Source organism: Serinus canaria, chromosome 6 (genome assembly GCF_022539315.1).
Source record: "Serinus canaria isolate serCan28SL12 chromosome 6, serCan2020, whole genome shotgun sequence".
NCBI classification, from domain to species: domain Eukaryota; kingdom Metazoa; phylum Chordata; class Aves; order Passeriformes; family Fringillidae; genus Serinus; species Serinus canaria.
In genome coordinates, this window is record NC_066320.1 from 13,725,477 (window position 1) to 13,744,344 (window position 18,868).

At 40.9% G+C, this 18,868-nt stretch overlaps 1 long non-coding RNA gene across 9 annotated transcripts in view; it reads right to left on the reverse strand.

The window, feature by feature from the left end:
• The window catches only part of LOC127059739 (uncharacterized), a 96,657-nt gene that overhangs the window by 59,303 nt on the left and 18,486 nt on the right, over positions 1-18,868 (reverse strand). For all 9 annotated transcript variants that reach the window (XR_007777855.1, XR_007777852.1, XR_007777853.1 and 6 more), the window contains one exon: positions 1,324-1,457. This is a non-coding gene — a long non-coding RNA (uncharacterized LOC127059739). The remainder of the gene's footprint in view (positions 1-1,323; positions 1,458-18,868) is intronic.

Here is an 18,868-nt window from a genome sequence, read left to right on the forward strand (position 1 = left end):
GTCAGCATCAGAAATAATTACAGGTCCAACAGTGAGACCATCACAATCTACAGACACCCTTGAGGCAATAAGAATACAATGGTTTGGTTTGAAAGCAGCCTTAAAGGTAGTCCAGTTCTAAATCTTCTACTGTGGACAGGGACACCTTCCACTAGACCAGGCTGCTCAGAGCCCCATCCAACCTGGTCTTGAACACTTCCAGGGATGGGGCATCCACAACTTCTCTGGACAACCTGTTCTAGATACTATGTTGTGTTGTTAGACAAATTGTGTGGAAGCTTTTGAGTATACAATCTTTTGTTTGATGGCATGAAGGACGTAAAAGTTGGTTACATGGGCAAACTTGGCCTCTTGGTGTTTTGGATATGATGCACAAAATTTTGGAGAAATAAATTTCTTATTGCACAATATAAACCAGCTCTCCCAAGCTAGATCATAACTGATTGAGGGACACCCAGAGCTTCTATTTCCACTTAACAACTAGGAAACTATTTTCAGCAATTTGTGGTGTACTACAAAGCTACCCAAAGGAAAAACACTGTGCATTTTTAGATGCTGTATAAAAATTAGTGCCCTGGGATGTGTGTGGGAAATAACCAGTACTTAAAGTTGGTAATTAAAATTATTGATAATAGCAAAAAGAAAAAATTCCAGTCTCCAAGCAAGTCATCATAATGCTTAATAATTGATTGTAATTGTAATAAATACTAATGAATTCATTTATAAAGTAATATAGCTTTATATGTTTATTCACTCTCCTAAGAAATATTTGTATTGTGTTATGTCAACAATTTAATACACTAATATAATTTATAATTATTTATTATTAGTTTCAACACCTAATAAAAAGCAGTTGTTTCATATAAATACCAAAGCAATCTTCAGAGCACATCTGTGTCCCCAGCAAGCATTCAGTCTAGCTTGATTCCTTTTACCATCTGTGAGCCTGCAGGACGGAGCTGCACCAGCCAGCTGAATGTCCCAAGCAGCAGAATGAGCAGGCCTGCAGGGCCTAACCTTGCCCTAAGCTGGGGTTTACCAGCATCCAGTCTGTCTATCTCCACAGCCCAACATTTCCACTGGGAAGAGATTCAGTAACTCCTCAACAAGAAAATCATATGCCCATAGTGAGTTAGTAGCTCTGAATAATCTCTGCTACCTTTATACAATTTCCCGCCTTTCTGAAATCTGTCCATATACTGCTTCATCTTCTAACAGCATTCCTCTTCCTCCATTAACTTTGCTAGGGATGCAAATACTTATGACACTTTTTTCAGCTCAGCTGTTTGCTTCATCTGTGAAGGTTATTGGGTACTACATTACCTCTTCTGTGCCACTTGGTATGTATATCTCGGGCTGCATTCATTCCTGATGTGGAGCATCACTCAGCAAGAGTGGCAACAATGAGCAGGGCAGTATCCTCTGTGGAGCTCCAGGAATGTGCTTGCTGGCGGTTCCTGCAAGGCAAGGGGACACAAATCTGTCTGTTGTGAGCTCAGAGCTAATGGTGAGACCAGCTGGTCACCTTTTCGCTGTGCACACTGAGAGGGAGATGCTGTCCTGCATAGGAAACACAAACCTGTAATCCCTGGCTCTCGGATTGAGGTGATTATGTGATCAGCACCATCCTGCCTAGTACATGGAATCCAGTCAGGACTGGACCAGGTGTTCCTCTAGGCACAAAAGATCATATCTACTACAGCACTAGTGGGGATGGTGGTGAGGCATGTGGTAAATAGGCCACATCAAAACTCTCTCTTTCTAAACCTATCACACCTGGATCCCCACTCCTGTATCCTAGGGCCACCTCAGAAGGCCCAAACTGTGCCTGACTCACACAGTGGCCTGCATGCCCATGCCTCTACAGTACTGTTTTATCCAAGTCATGCCATCAGCACTGAAGCCTGATTAGCAAGCAGAGCAAAAGGAAGGGGATTCACACTGTTCTTCCAAGGTTTACAAGTGCTGGCATGCCTTTTAAATTTCTCTGAACTTGAAATCCTGGGCACACTCACCACCTGCCTGCTGTTAGGCTCCACCATGGTGTTTGACAACAGCAAGTTGCCATCTCATTTAAATGGAATTATTGATCTGACCCACAGGATTCAGTACACATAGTATAGGGTGTTTTAGGTCAAGGAATAGACCTTACCTCAGCCCAAAGTACAGAAGAGTACTGAGAACTTTCAAGAACACCATTAACTGACCTGTTTTTGAATCCATCAAAAACAAAGCAAATGACAAAGTCCTGGGATGGCAGTAGCCAGGCCTCTTCATCTCAAGAGCAGTATGAGAAGAGCTTGATATTATCCTAATCACTTCCCTTGCTCTTTTAAAAAAGCAGGTCTTGCTACAACCACCAAGACCTCATGAAAAGTTGCTAAATTTGCCACCTCAAGGGGTACTGCAATGCAGTAGTTGCTAAGAGGAGGAAGCCATCCTCAAGGAGCTCAGACCTGGAAAAATTTTTGTAAATGCTTAGCTGCTATTCTGCTCAACCTTTGCTGTAAATATGAAGCTCTACAGGATGAGGTTAAGAGCTAGGCTCTGTGGCTGACTCATCTAGCAGACACAGAGCTCCTGTGGACTGTGTTGAGAGACAAACACAAGGAATAAAGGGATTATATTGTATTGTAGGTTGAGAGCCAGTTTTGGTGGAGTGTTAATCTCCAAGAGTATCATTGCCAAAGTCACTCCTTAATGTAGCAGCTCAAGAGACAGGCTCTGTCTTAGGACCCGAGGCTAACCTATTTGATGTCACACTACAAGTAGAGCAGGTGCTGGGTTTGCAATGTATATTTGATGTCTAGTGTTGAAAAGTGAATTGATTGAAATGCTGTCAGGCTGCATTTTGAATGATTGCACTACTAATGTCATCTAGAGGCAACTTGATGGACATTCTGCCATACACAGACTACAGTAGGCTGGAAATCATCATTTGCAAATCATCACCTTTGAAAGTACAACAACTAATCCAGCTGAAAAAAAAAAACCTGGAAACATGTTGAAGAAACATTAACCTGAGGAAGTGAGCAAAGCAGGAACACCAAATATTTAGGCTCATGGATTTCTCATTATGGGAATTTTCAGCCAACTGTATTTCTTTTGAGATGTTGCATTTCAAAACCTGTGTTTTGTTTGATAATGTAATTCCACCACAGGAAATCTAATCAGTTTGTCTTCTAAGGTTTTAGTGATATACATTTGGGGTTTTGTTCATTTATGAAAGTAGTTTTACAAAATCTGTCACTATTTACAAAAGTGACAAAATTAGTAGTAACACACCGGCATATTTTTGAAAGGATATGGGGATTTAGTTAACTAATTCACATTTAGATTAATAAGAACTTAGTATTTAAATTCTATTGTTGATCATATAAATCATAGTTTTGACTTATATTTCCCTGCCCTGACAACAACATGGATTAGAGTTTATAAACATTCATGTCATAGGACAGAGTAGGGAAGATTAACTTATTTCCAGTGTCAACTCTTCTCCACAAAAAATTAATTCTGCAATTAATTTTACACCAATCTGGAGATTAATTTTAGCAATGTGGTAAAACCATTGGCTTATAGGTGCTCTCAGAACCAACATCCCAGAAAGAGGAAGAAGCAGGACTAAGGAAACATGAGTGTTTCACCACAGTCACCTACTATTGTCAGCTTATGTTAGCTAGTCAGCAATAAAGCTGAAGCCTTTCAAGTACTCTCTATCAGATTTACTGAGAAATTTGAAATGAATTTACTAGGAGTGCATTTTTCTAGAAAACAACAACAGAAACTGAGATACAAGCTAGATGTTCAACTGTTCCATTTAAAAATCCTGTGGGGTTTTTCTTCATATACCAGTCTATTTATATATACCCTCAAGGATATTATGCTTTCCTTAAGCATTACAGAACACAGCATCTCATCAAGAAGAACATTTGAATTTCTATATGAATTTGGCACTGCACCAGGGAAACTCTATCCCTTCCACTAACAAATGGGGACAGGAAGCCACTTTGAATCTGCCCAAAGTCACACAGCAAGTTAGAGAGTTCTGTTCTGTGACTACTGAAAACAAAAGGATTTCATGTTGAAGCAGGAACTGCTTTCAAAACCAAGTAGAATCAGGAACAGAATTCTTCTCCAGCCCCTTGAACACCCACTGTTCATGCTACCATGTGTAGCAGTGAGATGTTCAAGCAGACTCTGCTTTTCTTGAGCAAGGAACATGGGCCATGGGAAGGCCAGACCATGACTAAATGCAGGCTGCCTGGGAGCTCTCCTGCTGCAGTGCACACATGAATTCCAAATGGGGCCACTCATCAGGGAGCAGAAAGAGCAGGGCATCTCCAAGGAGAGAAGCAGCTGGGGAATGAAGGCAACTTGAATGAAGCCCCACATTGCCTGAGCAGGGCCAGGCTGGTGGTTGTAATAAAGTCCATTGACAGTCCCAGACTAGGTGAGATAAGGAGTCAAGGGCAGCTTCCTTCCAGGAAGCACAATCAAGAGAGGAGGCTGAAAATGGGTTTGTGACACAGCTCTAAGGTACGCCCAGGATACAGACAGAAGACAAAGTTATAAAGTGTCTTGCAGGGCACTTCTGGAGTCCACCCCAAAAAGCCAGTCAGGAAGCCAGAGGAATGAATGGATTGCCTGGAACACCTATAACTTGGCTTAGCAGACAGCCCAAGGCTGAGTAGGCATGGACCTGCAGGCAGATCATCAGGTGAGCCTCACCAAGCTCCTAAAGCCAGTCAGGGCCTCATACAACCCAACCTATACTTTGGGAAGAGATGGGAGTCTGAAGTCTTGTTTAGGCAATAAATATTGCTGTTTTACTTTTTAATAAAAATATGTACCTGCTCTTATGCTGAAAAGCTGTAATTTGGCCAACAAAAGATCAGGTTTTTGTTCAGCACCTGATATAACCTCCCATACAGGCATGTGTTTGGGCAAAAAAAATCTGCACAAAGGGTGATGGGCAATCTTGCCTCTTACTTGTCTGCTGTGTAGACTGCAAAAATCAGTTTAATGAGCAAATTTTAAATATATAAATATTTACATAAGAAATAGAAAAAAAAAATGTACCCAGTATTCTGCTTTCTAAATTTAGCCTTAAACCATTAACCATTAACTCCTATTTAAAATCTCTAAATGAGTAAAAGTCTTAAATGAGTATATGGTAGGCTCCTCAGTCTGTCATTTTAAACATAAAATTAACATCTTCTAAAGGAATCTTTCAATATTTAGAAATTTGATGGCTGCCAAATTATTGAGAATTTGTATGCACATTCTTTTCTTTCCCTGCTCTGCTCTTTCAACATCAGGAACGGTAACACTCTGGGAATTGTTTACCCAAGATCAGCATGGTTCAAGTGTTACTTAGGATCTCAGTTAGCATTTCTTGGGTTTTAAATGTTTAGTCCTTGGGGAGAAGTGAAAATGACAGCAGGAAGAACCTGGAGTACTAAGTCCTGCTGAAGCTGGCACATGATGACAGGAGGAGAATGAACACACAAGGCACTACATTTTATGATAGAGCAAACAGGGAAGTTTGTATTAGATTGTATCAACTTGCGCTGTGTCTTGAGCACATGTGAAAGAAAAGAAACTGACGAAAGTTACAGGGTACAAAAACAAGCAGAATGCATGGAGAACAGGAAATTGGGAATATACATAAAATGGAAATAAATAGTAGAGGAAAAAAAAAGAGACTTGTCACCTCTCACATGACAACTGTTTTAAGTGATGGCTTTGCAGTTCAGATGAGAAAAAATTTGTTCCTTCCTCTGTTGCCCCCAGAGGGAGACACTTTTGCTCCCTCCACCAGAGGGAGACACTTTGCCCAGGGGGGAATGGCTATGGCATCTCATGATCTAAGACTCACATCAGAAAGATGGATAGAGTAATTTTCTCTGAAGTAAAACAGGCAAAAGGGTAGGGTGTGTGCAGGTAGTGTGCAAATCTGTCTTTGGTTGGCCTAGAATATTAGAAAGGCACCCACCACACAAGGAAAATATATCCCACCCAAAATGCTAAGACCCATGGATTTGTGTTTGCAGAAAGCTGACATCAGGCTGTTTCAGAGCTGTCAGCCCTCTGTGGACAAATTGATTTATCCATGGGTACAAGCACCCCAGCTCTGAGCACTTACACAGGGTTTGGACGCACAGACACCGGCAAGCATCTTGCTGACCCTGCTGTATTACCTACTGCTTCCAAAGCCACAGAGATGTTCCATCTGCTCAGGGTCCAGCCCTCCTAGGCAGTGTTCCTGAGCACAAAGAGTGGACCTTTATTTCCTGCTGCCATCACTTGCCATCGATCAAAGCTACAGCAGGGTGATAACCCACTGCAGACCAGAAAGGCTGTAATACACTCTTCCAGGAAGACAAATGCTTTCTGAGGCTTCCCTATAGCTATAACACAGCCTTCCATCCATCCATCTGTCCCTGCACTTAGAAACAAGTTGGCTTAGTAAGGATTCAACAGCAACAGCCAGTTTGCTCTCCCTTCCAGATGTGCTACTCTCTTCCTCAGTAGGTCAAAGTCCTCTCCCAAAAGTGCAGCCATTTCTGGGAAATGCTACTGGGAAGAGGAATGCCTGCCTCTCCTGTGTTACCTTCAAAATATAATTGTAAATCTGCAACACTCTAAGCAGGCCACAAATTCCACAGGTCAAACTGTAAACGCTGCAGGAATTTGAGGTCCTTGACATTTCACGGCAAGCAAAACTGTGATACTGAGGAAAACAAGCTAAAGGCTAAGTTAAGATATGTCTACTAGCTCCTAAGAAGGATCAGTTCAAATAAGGAACTGCAGTCACAATTTCCTGCTTGATTGTCACTTTCTTCCAGTGAAGAAATAGTCTGCAACTGGCCCTTGTCAGGAACAAATTACTTTCCCTTCACTGCCAAGTCAGCTCCACATGCCCTACACAGAAGAGAAGCAGCACTGCAAAAAGCCAGCTTTCCCCAGAGGTTAGGAACTACAGAGGCTGGAAATCTGTACAGATAATTTTAAAGGGGTAACTTACCCTGCATTTACTTGAGAGCAGTATAAAGGACTAAGTGGGAGTTTCATTCTAAATTAATTGAAAAAAAATCTGCCATGCAATATTTTGCATAGGAATTCTCATGAATGAAACTTTTTTATCCCCTGAGAGCAAGCTTTGGGGAGGGCTAAGACAGAATCTAAATCCAACCATAAAAGAAATGTGATGAAAGCATATTGGTATTTTAGCTTATGTTCTCAGATAGAGCCAATCTGTACCAACAGAAAAAGCTAATTGAAATTAATTACAATGAAAAGCTTTTAAAGACATACTATTTTCAGACTTCCAGTTTGTTTGCTTTTAGTGTGGGCAAGACGCAATAAGCATTCTGCTTAGGCCTTCCTCACTTCATTATTTCAAAAAATATTATTTGTGTGAGGAAAAGGGAAAATCATCAACCATGAGGGTCCCAAGTGCAGGGCAATCATACTGGAGGGCCATTTGGGGTTTATTCTATGGCACAGTCTAAGAGTCCTTATTCAGCAGTTAAAATCAGTGGTAACTTCACTGAGAAAGGCATATCTGTCAGAGTTCAGGACTCTGAAGAAACTGTTGAAAATAGTGAGAATAAAATCTCTAAAGCAATGTTGCAAGCTTTAAATTAATTCCATTATCAAAAACACTTCACATGTAGCTTTCCTAGTTTCTCAGTTAGGAGGTGTACTTTGATGCTTTGCCTTTGTTCAGCTTTGTTCTGAACTTTCAGAACTTTACTGTATCTAAAATACTTCAGTAAGTCCTGATTTGGATAACTCTTGACTGCTTACTCAAGTTTTTGGACTTGTTCTCTCCTAGGCAGAGAGTAACTTGATCCATGCATCCTGTTGGTTCTTTCAATGTCTAAAATTAGCACTGTGCATGCACGATTCCTCTACCTGGGAGCATGCTCCCCAACAGAACCAGGGCGCCACGCACGCACAAAGGCCTAACTGTTGTTTTTTCAATGGAAGAAACCAGAGATTTTTACCTTTAACTTCACATACAAGGAAGAGATTCCATCCCACTCTCACATCCAGCATATGTGACAAGTACCATTTTGTTCAGCTAAATGCTGAAAATGGTAACATGGTTTGTAATCACAAGTGGTGGCACCCATCCCAACATATGATCAGCAGGACCCATGGCTCTGACAAGTCCAAGCATGGCAGAAGCTGTGTGGCAGTCACTGGACTGCACACTTGGAAAGGTTAAAGAGAATCCCCCAGCCTCTCATCTGTCTCCTCCTCCACTCTTCCGTTCTCACAAGGATCTCTTGGGACACCCTTGCTAGAACAACATTTGTCAGAAAACGGAAGGCAACCCAATGGGAAACATCAGTGAACCTGCATTTACTTTATTTAGAAATGACACCCCATCCCTGTCCCCTGGGGTAAAACTTCTTTTCTAGACATGACCTCAGAGATGTGCTACATGCACCCTGCACAATTTATCACCATGCTGCCTATAATTAGGTTTGTTAACATACAGCCTAGTGCAGTCTTGTTGACTGGGAACTTAATCAAGTTACTATTGAGTTCTTGTATGCATTGCTTCGGGTGACTGTTTTACTTGTAGAATTATAGCTGTGACCAACGTGAGGAAATTAGCTCTGGACACAAGTTTTTTACTTTTTTTTCCCCCTACATGTGAAAATATTTAGCAAACAGTGACAATGATGGAAAACAGTAGGAAACAAAATGTTCTACATTAGTATAAAACATGAAAAATGCAGCAAGGACCCTCAGTGGTACAACATGTGTTATGCTGGCTGGCAGTCCATTAGGCTTGATAGACATTTCACTTACCTAAGTCAAATATAACAGTCTAGTATTCATTAATATAAGAAGGGGGTTGTGGAATCAAGCCTACCATCTGGTTAGAACGACAGAATAATCTACAACTCATGATTAGGTCTAAGGAGTGGAATTTCACTTTAATCTTTTTCATTGCTCGAAATTTCCATCTGCGCAGTACGGCACATCATTTTTCTTCAAGACAAATGTGCTGTTTTTCATGTTCCAAAATTAGATCAGAAGAAAACGATTAATCATGTCATGGCCTGGGAAAGGAAACAAAGCCCTGATATTTCTCTCTCTCTCTCTCCCCCCCCTGCTCTTTCCCCCAGCCCCCACCCCTCCCAGCTCTGGCTCTTTGCAAGGTCCTTTCTTTCCCTGCCTCAATTTTCAGCCCAACTTTTAGAGATTCACATTGTGGTGGGCTAGAAACATTCACAAAACAGGAATCTGAAATAAAGATGCAGCTTTGATTTGCATGGCCGTTTTTCTTTTCCCCTTGCCTCTCCCCCACCCCCAGTTTGCCACTTCATCGTTTCCTCCTTCTCTCTCGCTCTCTCTCCCTCTCCACCCCCTACCATGTGCCCCCTGGCACAGGACGACAGATGGTGACCTGTTTGCATGTGACACCGTAACTGAATCTAAACTCAAGGAAACAAGTCACCGGGCTGCAAATTAGTGAGACCACACAACTGTCAGGTGGCAGTCCCCTTTGACAGTTGTAGGCCATTATAGGAACATTGATGTTTTCGCAGTGTGACAAAAAGGAATCCTTTTTGCAGCAGACCTGTCTGTCAGCTGGCTCTCAAGTCATAACAAATCCCTGGCACTCAGCTGAGGCTGAACATTCGCAGCGTCAGGAGGATGATAAATGACCTGCAGGGCTTTGAAGTGCCTTGGCAGTTCAGATGGGTCCGTAGTGCTGACAGAGAAATATACACAACAGCGTAACCAATAATGAGAACATTAAACATTCCTGCTTTGTGACAGGCTGACAGAAAAACCCAGCCTCACATCAATCATCTGTGGAGATATAACCTTGACAATTAGCCCCCTCTCTGATACTCAGAGTAACCTTTTTTCCCCCCTCCCCACCTCCCTTTTTTTTTTTTTTTTTTTTCTTTCGCCTGGCTTATCTTCCCTGATCTTTCTTTTCTGGTATGGCAGAGAAGGGAAAAAACAGCAGAAAAAAAATCTCACATCAAAAACGATCTTTTCCTTTTCCTCCATGCAAAAATAAAATATGCCAGGACAAAGTTTACTCGATGGACTTCCACCTATTTCCCTTTAGGAGAAAGGAATATATTTTTTGCCCTATCTACCAAAGCATCTGTCACTACAAATACTCCTAGTAGAATATTGTTTACATATTATGCTTATTTTGTTCCTTAGGTTTTTTTCCTTTCCCCTACTCTCACATTCATATCAGTACATTCTGTTGTCAAGCATCGTTTCCACTTGTAAGAGTGAGATGATTAAGTACACGACTGTCCCCTTGTTCTTTGTTACTGTATTCCAGGATCATTCAATAAAATAGATAGAATCTCAGCCTCTTTCCATAACCTTGTGTTTTCTTTTTTTTTTTTTTTTTTTTTTTTTTTTGTATGTGTCTATACTGGTTTGCCATTTTTTAGAACCCTTAACAGAGAAAAAATAATCTTCAAAGGACAAATGAAAAGTGCGGCTGATCTTCCTGAAAACTAAACACTTTTTACAACCCCCTGGAATCATTCTCACTGAAGGGCAGGAATGCATCCTGATCTTGAGGACACTCTCCACTCACAGAATTTCTCTTGCTTTCCCCAGTGTGGGATCAGCAGAAATTCCTCCTGATATACATGACTGAATTCTTGCCATGGCTCTCTTCTGACAGCGGAGGCATTCAAGCAATGGGGTCAATGGGAGTGTTTGTGCTCTGTGAGAGGCAAATTAGGCTTCTGGGCGCTTTCTGCACTCCATCCTGGTGGCCTGGAGGCTCCTAAGTTGCTAACTCAACCCCACAGAGAGGTTTCAAAGGAGCCTAAGAACCCTTGTGCAATAGCCTCAATAATAAATAGGTTCAAAATGACATTTTTTGCAGAAGATTTCATCTGAAGGAATGTCAATAATGTAAAATCCCCAAAACTTTCTCTCACTGAATTAGCAGCAAATCTTCTATGGTGTGTTGTGTTCAGGTCTCTGTCTCCCTGTTCCCAAAGAAATTTCTGCTTCACTTATGCAATGACAAACATGCACTCTTGCTCTCATCAAGTACAGCACAGCACAAATACTTTGATGTGAAGTTTGGGTAATGAAACAGATTTACGCACAACCAAGCACTTGTAAATTAAAAAAAGCTGTGTTTCTAACCCTGAAGTAAAGTCTGTCCCCAAGGTCCCTTTTCCTACACACAATTTAAGATCCCTGTGCAATGCTCATGTAGTGGAAAGAAGATGAAGAGAACACACAAGGCCTTCAACCTTCAATAGAGTTAAAGAAGAGCCAGCTATAGACCCAGATGATGCTACTGAAATGATGTATTCCAGAGTCTGTCAGCTGAGTCCTGCTGCTATCAAAGTATGTCCTGTGCCTGTGGCCACAGCTGACTTGACTATTAGAAGAGATCAACGTGAAGGAGAAAAGAAAGTTATTAGAAAGACGATCAACAGTAAGTAGCAAAACCTGTTCAAGAGTTGCCTGACCTCATTTGTACTCTGATCATACTATTCTGATAAAAACACAAACCATGCAGTGCCTTTTTCATAATATGGCAATGGAAGATTGGCCTCTGCAGAACCAAGAGGAGCCATTTCACTCCCAGGTAAATACTTTTAAGACACTGGGCTAACAACAATGGAAACAGAAAACTTTTCTTTGCCTTTGCTATACCTGCTTAGTGGTTACTGATTGACTGTCACAGCACACTGGAAACATACTGTGTACCACATTCCATACCCTGTGTGGAGGATCTAGAGTCAGGCATTGTGGTTGCTATGCCCTGCTCAAGCTTAGGAAAGCCCAGATGTGGTAGTGCTTGCCCACTACAGACTGAGGCTGTAGCAGAGCCAGGCAGTGAAGCACTAGAAGGGTCCTCTCTCCTCTCTTTCCTCTGGATCTGAGACTGGTGTCTAGTTACAGAGGGACATAATTCAGTCTTTGGCTTCTCTACTGAGAGAATGAATTTCCCAAAGACTGATTCTTTATCTCATTAAAAACATCGACCTTTTTGTTTTGAACCTGTCTCACAGCCAGATGACCTTTTCTCACCATGATAGCAGGTACAAAGGAAAGGGTACTCTCAGCCGGTGTACTGCATCTGTGGGATCTCTCACGTGCTTGATTTCAGTCTTCTTTCACACACCTTCAAAGAAACAGCCCCACCCCACTTTTTAAATTGCAGCATATATGAGTTCTAGCCCTGCCAGACAGGCTGGATAATGCCATCCCCTCTGCAGATAGCAGCACGCAGAGAGGGAGCGATGCTCATGGAGCTCCTTGTAGTCAGTCTCTGGCCAAACAAAGTGTGATTTCTGACCTAAGAACACTGAGGGCCCAGAAATAATATCTTCCAGTATCCTAACCCATTCCCATGTGATGCTTTATGGCCTATCCTGCAGCATCACCAGTAACCATGTTTGGGTAGTAACTGCTGATGACCAAATCTATAGAAGATCTTCATAAGATACATGTGCAGAATAAATGAACACTCCTGTCTCAGCAGCTTTCTCCCCTTCCACCTGCTTACCCATGAAACAGGACAGGCTGCTTTCCATACTTTCCAGTGGGGAGATGGATGAAAAGTTTGCCCTTGACCACCAGGCAAGGAGCTTCAGGACTTCTCCAACTAACATTGCAGAGTTTATCTCATAGAACACCATGGCTGTAGGAGTGGGTGGACGCATTCAGGTCCTACCCTAAGAGTCCTCTCAGTGGAAAGGCGTGAAAGGCCCGAACCATTTGCTGAGAAGATGGCAGAGTTAGAGTGTAGCCACTCACTCCTTTTCTCCTGATCATATTGGAGGACTGAACAAGCATCTGGTGTGCCCAAAGACTGGTGAGGCGAAAACTGGACTGAGGCATAAACCACTAGTCATCACAAAGGCTAAGGAAAGGAAGAGTCTGGAAGCTATTTGGCTCCTCTGCCATTCAGGCAGCCATCATCCATGTTGTCTGTCTGATTAAATTTTTAAGAACCAAATTTTTCTGAAATTATCAAATCTCCTAATCTCTTGGGCCATAATTCTTACTCTAACATTTCATTTGGCTCACAGCCTTGAGCTAATCACCACGCCCTGCCTCAGTTTCCTCACAAACAGGAATGGATGCATTCAAATTACATTCACCTGAAAGGCACACTGTAAAATTTAATTAAGCCCTGAAAAGTGCTCTGCAATTGTGAGATGAAAAGGTGCCATTAAAGGCTTCTAGTATTATATTTCACTAAGACTCTCAGAAATATTTTGGATGGAGTTAAAGAGAGAAAATAAAAGGCAAATAAATCATAAACATTGCAGAATAAATGCTGCCTGCCCCTTCTTATCTGTAACTCACAAGGCATATAGATTACATCTAAATAATCCTTTGTATGAAAAGCTGTCCATACATTTGCACACAAGATGTAAGGACAATGCTGGGTTTATATGAAAGGGAATATACATGTTTCCTTGCACACCCTCAGTGAAGTTAAAAGGGTTAATAAAATATAAGTTGAGATCAAAAGAAATCTGAGGTGACATTTTGGCCTTAAGGCCTTCCCTTGGCTGTGGGAAAACAGAATGAGGCTGCTCTGCAACATACAAGCTGAGGTACAATTAGTGGTGTTTTCAGACTGCATGTTTTTTCTAACTTAAATCTGTAGAGATATAAGCACATGCAATGAAAGCACTGTGAATTCAGTCTTACCAGTCGAGAATTACTAACAGTGTTATGGATAGAGACAATTTGAGAAAATTCAAAGCTACGTAATTAGAAGATTATATCCAGCCAGTGCAGAACCAGATCTAATAGTAAAATGATGATTATTAAATGCACTCAAAAGGGAAGGGCTTGGCGCATATGTATGCAGCTGCAGTGTCATGCACACATCCTGAGGACAACTGGAGACAGTAGGCCTTTTATCTTCTGACTCAAGACCTTCCCAAGACCTCTGCATTACAGCACGAAGAGCCACACACTCTATCAAACATCGTTATTTACATAACACATGGCAGGGAGTGGTTATGGAATAAATCAATACTTTGTGATATTTGTTACAAGCCACATGGCAGCTGAGCATTTCTAAGGCCTTATCCAAGGTCTGGCTTGAAGGGAGCTTATTACAGCTATATTAAAATTGTCTAATAAGTGAGGTTACCAGAGAAGTGCACTCTGACTTTTTTTTTTCCACTGGAGTGTAGCCTAGTGTGGGCAGGGCTTTCACTTACAGATAAGCTCCTGATCTGACCCCCTTCAATCCAGACTGTCTTCTCTGTAAAAGACCAGCTGATCACCTTTGCCTGCAGCCCACTCACAGTGACACTGATCCCTAAGCATAGCTGTGATTTCAGAGGTGGACAATTGTCCTAGATTTAGTGATATAACTCCTCAAACAAACCACATAACTGTTCACTACCGAGACTCTGCCTGTGCAGATCCCTGCTTGAGGACAGCAGTGTGGCTGCAAGTGTGGCTGCCCAATGGGAGAGTGATACCTATTCTTAGAGGTCCCTTGGCCAGCAGGGGACCCTTTATGTGAAAGGGGAACTTCCAGAAGACAATGAAGAAGTGGGCACCTACTTCTCTTAATTCAGTATATGAGGAGCCTGGACCTCCTATACTCACACATGCACGCTAGATTACTGAATTTTGATTAAGTAAATCCTGCCTATACCCCACAAAAAGCCTTGGGCATCGTAACAAACTCTTGCAAAACAGCACCATTTCTGGTTTAAATACTATCCAACCATCACTTTTCTGTGGTCTTATAAATTAGGTTTTAGTTTAAAAAAACACAATCAGGAAACACAACTAACGTCTCCAGTTTCATTCTGCAAAAGCATATTCATTAAAATCTCCAGTGTGGTGAAGACTGTTTTAGAACACTAACAATGCTTAAAATACAATGTTATCAGTTCCAAATGCCAGAGCAGCACAACAACCATTAATAAGCTGCAAATTCACTGGGAAAAAGCCCATGCTTTCTTTGCTTTTGCTCAGCACCTGGTTCACAATTAGGCCAAATAAAGGATCAAAAATAGGAAGTGGCGGTAATTGCAAAATATGATCCACTATAGTGAATATATAGTGATTAAATAACACTATAAAAATCACTAAATAAAAAATTCCTCTTCAAATGTGAGAGACTTGTGTAAAAAGAAACACAGTAAACAAAGTATCTCATTATGTTCTTTCTCCTGTGTTAAGAATATAGGCAATCACAAAAGGTAAAGAACAAGGAATTAAAAGAGATGTGCCAGCCCAGTAAAGAATCTCCACCAAAGTTCAACAGGCACAGGAAAAAATAATCTCCAAGAACCATGAGGTTGCCTGAAGCACTAAGAGGTTACATAAGGAACTTGTAACACTCTTACTAAACTGCTGCACAGCTGAATTAAAAAAATTAAAATTAAACTATGTATGATACATTAGACATTAGCAAATCATTTAATGGAAAGACACCTGAAATAATCAACTACATTTGTATAGATGGTAACATAAAAGGTGTCTAAAAGCTAAAAATTCAGCCTTTTCTTTATTCTACTGCTCAGAGTTCATATATTAATCATCTGCTGCCTCAGCTACATCAAAGCATCTCTTTTTTTTTTTTTTTTTTTTTTTGGTCTCAAAACTTTCTTACTCTATTTCTTTTTTAAATGGCCATCTCAAGTATTTTTTCTCTTTTCATGCTTTTCTTTCTCAGCTCCCTGGTTTCCACTTATAAATCAAATTCAACACACCATTTTAGGGCACTACAAAGCACTGTCCTTGGACATCTTTCTTTACTACTGCTTTCAGTAGTCCTGACCCTTAAAAGAACTCTCAGGCTTGCTTGGACTATCTAAGTCTTCTTGCCCTATGGTAGTCTTTCTTTTTTCACCTATGACATGAAGCATGTCTGTGACAGCTTTAAATTCACTTTTGCTAGATTTTTGTTTTTCCTGTAGAAAACTCCCATGTGCTATTGCACAACCATGTCCCTATGCCCTAATTATGCTGTTTCACACCTTTGAGATGTCTGTAGATGAAGCCTTTCAGAGCAAAAAAAGCATTAATTGGCGTCAGCAATTTCTGTTGAGTAGTCTAATGTACATCTACAGTGTCATATACACTAGCCATGAACAAACCCCCAAGAACAAATGATTTGAGGGAACTGCCCCTTGGGAAATTTGCAGAGACTGCGCTAAACTGAAGTGATACTCAGTAATATTTTAAAACCACTAATCAGGTGATATAAAAAGTTGATACAGTAATTAAATTTGTAGAAGATGCTAAATTAGGAAGTGTTACAAACATAAATGAAGACAGAGAAATAACACAGAGGGCCTGAAAAAGCTTAAAAATAAGAGCAGAAAATAACAAAATTAATTTCATCCGGGAAACGTGCAAAGGTACCACACATCTGGGGGAAATATTTCAAAATTAAATGCCAAAAGTAATCCGATCTTGTGGTTCAAGGTGTAAACTGATTGCCACAGCTGAAATAATCCTCTCAACTTTCCTGCTCAGCAACATATAACTGGCAATGTACATTACGAAGGGTTTTGAAAGATCAGGCACAAGATATTTTTGGAGGCAGGATGCCTGACTCTTACAGAAAATCCTCTGCAACATCTAAATTCAGAGAAATAGGCACATTCATTGAGAACATTACCACTCTTGGGCAAGCAAAATATTTGCTTACTTTCATGCCCAGCAGTTACCTGCATGTCCTCATTTGTATTCTTACTAACAATTCAGCACAGACCCATGACACAGTGGCAGTGGCACTAACAGCGCAAGCTGAAAAGAACAGGCAAGGGGGATGCCAGGCTGGTTAGAGGTTGAATTATCTGGGCTCTTAATATCCCCAGCCTCTGAGAAACTGCCTCAGCTACTTTTCACTCTCAGTGGCCACAGGGACTCCTACACCAGACAAGCAGTAATGTTGTCAGAAACACAGAACCAGATACTCAGTTGATGTCAATCAGGGCTTTTCTGCTGACTTCAAAGAGAATAGCAAATTTAATGTGAGTTTGCAGTGAAATAGGGTATTGAAATTCTTCAGTGCTGCTTAGTTTTCCATCCTTGGGCTCACCACAATCAGGAACTAGAGAAGAGATGAGTCTTTGTACAGCACTGATAAAACTGCAGCAAATATATCACTAGGCTTTGGCCCTTGAATGCCATTAACTCATAGAGAAACTGAAGGAGTTGAATGGAAATCAATAACAATGAAGGATCTCAAACAGACGGGCTTTGGAGAAAGTCACTGTCTTTTGTTACACATAAAAGACAAGTATTGTCATTAAAATAAATAAATTCATGATAGCCCTATAGCAAATCCCTTGCTCTCCATCTCTGCTTCAGAGCAGAGATTCTATTTAGGAATTAACTTTCTACTACAGCTCTAAAGAAACAGCACATATATCCTCACACATTCCCTGCTCTGTTCTTCCTAAATAAACAATCTGTACAGGAATGAAATTAGAAACGAAGATGAGTCATTGGTTTCACCACTCATCCAGATCTGTTCATTGTCTAACCCCCACGCATTCAGTTGATTCAATTTCTTATGAAATTCCAGAGGTGTGAATGGCTGGACAATAGCTTAAGGAGTCTTTGCAGCTGGATCACTTCTCGTCACTGGAGTGTAGTAGGGTTAACATGGGCCAAGAACAGGATTTCATAGAAACTAAATTGAGATTGAATATCTTTCCATAAAGATCTGCTGTAGTATAAAGAAAAAATTATACACTTTCACAAGAAGTTTTGAGTCAAGTTTACAGTTTGTGTCAAGCTGACAGCCTTTGCTTCTGTCTGATGAGTGTGAAGCCAGTCTTGCAACTTGGCTATCCTTAAAAAGTCATACTGAAGCATATAAAATGTCCAGCTCCTGATCTCATGGAAATTACTTCTCTGAGGGCATTTATGATAGCAAATGGAAAGAAAAAAAAACAAAACAAATTCTCGGAATAATCTCACGATAACTGTGGTCAGCTTTTTACACTGGGATAGCTTGAAAGATCTAAGGAGCATGTGGTAATGCAACTTAAAACATTTAATGAGGGAACTGTTACCAAACAGATACCAGGGAGATAAGGATGATCTCTGGTTAAAAACAATATGTGGATCTTAAGTGGTCTGGGGCCTGTCCTTCACTGTGCAACATATTTACTGTACAAACCTAAGCAATTGACTTTAGAAGCACCCTAATTCCAGGTCTGCAAAGTTAGAACTTTGTCAGCCACTTCTATTCATGCTTCAAGCTACATACGTCTGTAGTGTATCTCACAACAGGGAACAGATTTGGAACAAAGGAGAGAAGGTATTTCGAAAGCAGGTAACACTATTACGGGTAACTGGCACCATCAGGCATGTATGTCTAGAAAATTTCATCAGGCATGTCTAGAAAATCTTCTCCAGCCAGAAGAGGGAGATCTGTGGTTTGAGATCTCCAGACCAACAATTATATTAATCACTTTGGGTGGCTTACCTTGCACTTCATCATCAAAACCTATGCCAAGCTTATGGGTAGCACCATTATGCACAGTCAGATATCTTTGGCTCTTTGTGGCATGTAGGTTTTCCAGCTATGATGAGCCCCTGCTCTCCACAAGCTTCTTATAAGAAGACTGAGCATGAAGATGGAAATGCAGTCGTGATATAATAGAGTGTGGTGCCTGATAGTATCTGGGTTTTTAATATTAGTCTCATTGCTGCAGGGTTTGAGCACTTCCAGCTGAAGTTGGGTGCTGCCATCATCCAACTGTCTGATAGAGAGACCTGCAGGCAAAGTTGTGGTTGTAAAACTTGAGATGAGCAGATCCTCTATCTGTATAATGAGCTAATTAAAAATTAATTTAAACATAGTCTGTATAAAGTGCTGAAGCATATG